Raw genomic sequence first — 6379 nt, forward strand, 5'->3', positions numbered from 1 at the left:
AATGCCAAATACATTTAGTCAATTCCCAAGAGTCTCCATGGTCTCAACAGTTCCAAAATTGCTCAATTCCAGAGTCTCTTCTGAGGCTCAAGGCAATCTTGCTTTGTGAGCTCCTGTAAAATTACGAACAATTCACAAATATCCAATATATAATGGTAGGAAGTAAACATTTCCATTCACAGAATTAGTGGCATAGAAAGAAGGGATAGGCAAAGCAAAACCACAGTCCAGCTGGGCAAACAAGTCCTGTAGTTCCATGTCCTGCATCTGGGGCACATGGCATTGTGATATTATCTCCAAAGTCCTGAGTAGTTCCTTCCTGGTGGCCTTGTTGATTGCAGCCCCACTGACCCTTCTGTTGGCTTGTCCAGCTCAATTCCTGCAGCTTTCCCAGGATGAAGTCCCACATTAGTGGCAGTTTTTAATCTCAGGAGTCCCAACTACAGCTTTGTCTTCTTCCTCACATCTGCTCACTTCATATTTTGACTTCTCAGAGGGTACCCTTCAGGGACTCCAAGCCTGCTATATTTTGCCTGGCCTCTAAGTATTTTCTTTGAAATCTTGGTGGAAACCTCTTTCACCTCCTAATTAAAGTAACCTGTATTCCTGCACAACCAGCACCTCCTTGTTGATGCTAAGGTCTGCTGCCATCTCAAGCTGTAGCCAACCTTCCAGGGGCCCTGCCTGTAACAGCCTCTGAGTGTCTAGGTGGCTGAGCTTGTTGAAAAAACCTCTTATACACCCTTGTGTAAAGGATACCCCACTAGTCTCTTCTCAAGAGAATTTTTACTTTTGCTCCCTGGAGCCTGAGATGGGTGTGGTCTTGCCAGCTTCTGAGATGCCCTCAAGCCATCTTTCTTATCTCTGGGCAAAGTCTTTAATATTTCTTTAGTGGCTGTAAAGTCTTTAACAACTGCAACTTCCTTAGCTCCTTTTGATTTCTGCCTTTCAAGTTCAAGGATTTCAAATATTTCAGTTCAGCTTTCTGCTTCTGAATATCCACAATAAACTTGGCTAAAAGCCACCAGCAGTCCCCTGACACTTCCTGAATACTATGCCACCTAGACATTTATTCTGCCAGATTAAGAACTCTATGGCTTTTAAAATCAGCCTCTAAGAAAGTCTCCGGCACTGACAAAATACAGACAACTTCTCATCCAGAATATAACAGGAATGGCTTCTAGTCCAATTACCAATAGTTTCCTCCTTTTCCTTTAAACCCTCTTGAGCCCTGTCTTCATTCTACATAATTCTATTGGCATTCTGGTTTTTGGAACTCCCACAGAACTGGCCATTAAGCTCTGCTTACAACAATCTAAAACATTTCCAGTTTTCACTGCTAAGCATCTCAAAATTCCTCCCACCAATTCCCAAAAGCTCCAAAAGCTTCTGAATCACATGACCAGGTTAAGGACTACAACTACCCCATTTCTGGTACCAATTTCTGTTTTAGTCAGCTTTTTTGTTGATGTGACTGAAAGACCTGACCAGCACAATTTTAGGAGAGGAAAAGTTTATTTGGGGTCTCATGGATTCAGAGGTCTCAATCTATAGACTGTAGGCTCTATTCCTTGGGGCTTGAGGTAAGGCTGAACATCATGGTAGAATAGTGTGACAGAGGGAAGCAGCTCACATGATGATCAGAAAGCACAGAGAGAGACAGATTCCACTGTCCAGACACAAAATATATACCTCACAGATATACTCCCAATGAATCACCTCCTCCCTCTGCCACACCCTACTATTTCTCACTCACTTAATCCCACTAGGGATTAATTCACTGGTTAAGGTAAGGTTATAACCCAATCATTTCTCCTCCAAACCTTCCTGCCTTGTCTCATATGTGAGCTTTTTGGGGACACCTCAAATCAAAACCATAATACTCTGCCCCTGGCCCCCAAAAGCTCACAGTCATATGACAATGCAAAATGCATTTAGTGCTGATCATTCATGAAGTTTAGGAAATTATATAGTCAACTTTAAATCACATATATTCATTTTGGTGAATGATCTTTTTCTTGGATCTGTTTCTCAGATTTGTTGTTCTGACTCAGATACTAAGTCTTACCTTTGTCCACAAACTAATGGAATGCTATAAGTGGTTTGCAAAACTCATAGACAAATATCTATAAACAGATATGTCATGAAGATCAAAATTTCATAATAATCTGAAGAGTAAATTGTCTACTTATAGCTAAAGTGTCTAAAAACTTAAATTATCCAAAACAATTTTGATGGATATAGAATGAAAACAAGAAAAGTCATATGATTCCAATGCTTTCTCCACACTATGAAACATTGAGGCAAAATGCTTGCTGGACTGGACACCTATTTGCCATCTGGACAGAAGCTGCTAAGGTCTGCTTTGGTGATGTCATGTCTTCTCATAGGACTGGCCTGGTACACTTCTATCTAGTGCTGCTTTGCAATTCACACTGGTCATGGTCATCTTCAATTGGATTATGGTTAAGTGGATTCTGGGACTAGACCTTTCAATATCTTCAAGGAGGCTTCATATATTCCAGTTCTGGTGAGTTGTATGTTCAGGTTTCATGTTTTACTTCTTTCAGGGTAGAAGTATTCAACTCCTGACAGAATTTTGTTACTGCCTGAATGTACCGAATGTTCTTATTAATGGACCCGATGCTGACCATATATGCTTATGTAACTATATGTACATAAGTGTGTAAATACATACAAATGCATATACATATGTTGTGGTTCTTAATAACTCTTCACAATTATCAGAGACTATAGTTTATGATAGATGTTTCTCTTTGCAGTGTTGGGCATTGAACCCAGGACCTTGCATATTCTAGACATGCACTCTACTGATGAGTTACACCCAAGCTCCTTCAGGGTAAAATTTTATTGAACATTCACTCATTGATATGAACTTTGCTAGGTCCTAAGAAAATGATATTGAACAAAAACTGATGCAATCTCTCCTAGAAAGTTCTCCCTGGTGAGCTGTTGTTCACTTATTTTGCTCAAAAGGAAATCAGGGTTCCATGACAGTTCTGACTTTTCCATAAAAATAATCTAGAGATTATTCAGGCTTCATTAATTATTTTAATAGAATATTTTTAACCATTTAACTAATTTACCCAGCAGCATGAAAAGCAAGATTCCTCTCTTTCAACTTCATTTGTTTCAAAGATGAATAATTGTATGTGTTAGCTTAATTACTGTTTTAATAAGAACAGAGTAGGGAAGAAGAGCATGAGAAGAATATTAACTTTAAACAGGGATGAGAGGTGGGAGGGAAAGGGAGAGAGAAGGGAAATTGCATGGAAATGGAAGGAGACCCTCAGGGTTATACAAAATTACATACAAGAGGAACTGAGGGGAAAGGGAAAAAAAAGGTGGAGAAATGAATTACAGTAGATGGGGTAGAGAGAGAAGAGGGGAGGGGAGGGGAGGGGAGGGGGGATAGTAGAGGATAGGAAAGGCAGCAGAATACAACAGACACTAGTATGGCAATATGTAAATCAGTGGATGTGTAACCGATGTGATTCTGCAATCTGTATACGGGGTAAAAATGGGAGTTCATAACCCACTTGAATCAAAATGTGAAATATTATATATCAAGAACTATGTAATGTTTTGAACAACCAACAATAAAAATTATAAAAAAAATAATTACTGTTTTAATTTGTATTATAGCTTTAATTTGCTTCTTATTGATAGAGCAAATTAATTACCATTTTCAACAATAAATCCTGCCTGTTCTTATTTTAGTTTATTTGTCATAAAAATATTGTAGTAATACTCATAATTTTTTTGATAGATGATTGTCTTGTCACTTTCCAAGTTTTCTAAACACTTGACTACAATGCGCCTTAGTATTTGATCCAATGTAAAATACAAATCTTTATGGAAATATTTAAAATTAAAAATATACTATTAGGATTCTTGGTCTGAGGACATTGTTTATTGTTTTATAAGTTAAGTGAATTTCACCTGAATCATGACCATTTTTACATGATTTAAATTATGAATTGGAACTATTAGCAGAGAGTAAAAAATTACTGCAAAATATACATAAACTTAAGTTAGCCACTTTCAAAAGTTTATCACATGGGAAGTCACTAAGGAATTTTATGCTTTGAAATAATTTTCCAAATCAATTTAGAAAACCTTGTGCTCATCCAAAGTAAAAAGACTTTTCTGAAGAACAGCTCTAGAATTTTATTATGCTAATGTGCAATTTAAGGCTCAGCTTTTCTTAACTGTTATTATTCTTTTTCTTCAAGATGTTAAAAAGAAGCCATAGATGCATTTATAAGCAATATTCTTTAAATATAATTAACTAAAATGTAATACATTTAAATTGTTTTAGTTTATTATTAAAACAATTTCAGAATTTTATGTCTATGCAATGATATGTAAATAATGGAAGATACAGGCAGGGATTTTGTTTCTAACTTATTGCCTTCTACATAGTTTTCAAAAACAATCAAGCAAACCTTGGCACAGCACTAAGGAGAGAAACAATGGCATTTTGGACAGAATTAAGGATCATGAAAAATGTTTGGACTCTCTAATGTTTGAGCAAAAGACAAATAAACAAAAGCAGGCATGAATAAAAGAGAAGTGTAAACATAAAGAATGAGTCAAGTTAGAGAAGGAATGGTGAGTCAGCATATTGGGGAAAACAGAATAAATGTAAAAGCATACTTAGAACATTCTGGACATAAGTAAAAATAAATAGAAATAATTGAGATATGCAGAATTTTGTCCAAATTCTTAAAGAGATGTGGTACAAGTAAGGTTTATGATCCAATGAGAATAGCTTAATAGAATAAATACATCTCTAGGTACAACAGTGAAAGTCTTTGCAGGGTATATGAAGGCTAAGAAAGACTAGGGCCACTTTTGTATCTCAAGAATTATTTTTAAATTATAATGACTTATGATGAGATGCAGTAAGCAATCTTTCCTGATAAATATTATACATCTTATGGAATTACTGAAATATTTATCAAGTAGGAAGTTACAGTTATTTGCATATATGAATACTCTTAATTGCATTTGCATATATGTTATTATAATTATCTAACTTGCATATAAATTGAAAGATTGCATTACATTATTTGAATGCTTTAGGAAATTGCAGATTTTGTTGAAAAGAACATTTTTAAGCTGTGAGTATGTGTGACTGAATATTGTTGTTAAATTCACTCTATGAATAGATCCTACTCACCTGCCCTTGTATGTAGAAAACATTTTTAATTTAAAAGAGAAATCTTAAACAACACTTATTCATGCGCAGATTGGTAAATAAAATATTACTAATGTCTTGGAGGCCCTGAAAATATTTTGGTCTAAATACATCTCTATTCCTCCAAACAATGCCAGTCACTAACTTAAATTTCTTAGCTTAATTTTTAAATATTTCATTTTAGAGCAAAGATAATAAATCAAACTTAAGCTCAATAATTTTTTATATAACAAAATCTGTGTAAATTCCAACTAGAAAATAAAATATAACACCGCCAAAAATAGAACTCACATTATGAATACAATCAAAGTCCCTTTCTGCCTGGTCTCAAATATCTTCCCCCCAAAAGTTGTCAGTATATTGACTTTTTATGGTAGTTAATTATTTTTTGATATATATAATAAATTCACAAAGAAAGAAAGAGAGTGAGAGAACATCCTCAAATTAATTAAATGAGGCTTACCTAACTATGGTACCTAAACCACGGCATCCCTAGTGAACCAACTGAATGTAGACACAAAAAGGTTGATTCAATTATTAGTGAATTAAACTTATAATCATTTATTCATTGATATGTTATAATTAACTTACTTCCTGAACTTAGAACTGCCATTAACTTCAAAAAATTCCACAATGCAATTCAATTTATTAATTAACTGAAGGAGAACAATCTTAAGAATATCTCAACATCTGAAAGAAAGTTCTTGATAAAGATTAAAAACCTTTGATAATAGCAAAAAAATTACTTCTAAGAGCACAATAGATAAAGTTTCTTAACTTATGCTATGATTTTACTGACCCCTCCAAAACTCATGCTAAAATTGAATTGCACTTGTAACAGTCTTAAGAGGTGGGACCTCTAAGAAGTAATTAAAATGATTATTGCAATTGGTCAACTAGTGCTCCACCCTCAAGAGTAAGTTAATGCTCTTGTCCTGTGAGTGGGTTATTGTACACTTGGATATGTTATGAAGGTGAACTCCCTCTTAAACATAGTCTCTGGTCATAAATGACCTTCAACATATAATAACATGGCAAAAAGTCCTCACCATTTGTTACCTGTCATTTTGAGATCAAAATTCAGAATTTGAAACTGCAAGTATGAATTCTACTGAAAAAAAAATTTATATATATATATATATATATATATATATA

The sequence above is a fragment of the Marmota marmota genome, unplaced genomic scaffold (assembly GCF_001458135.2).
Source record: "Marmota marmota marmota unplaced genomic scaffold, marMar, whole genome shotgun sequence".
Classification (NCBI taxonomy): domain Eukaryota; kingdom Metazoa; phylum Chordata; class Mammalia; order Rodentia; family Sciuridae; genus Marmota; species Marmota marmota.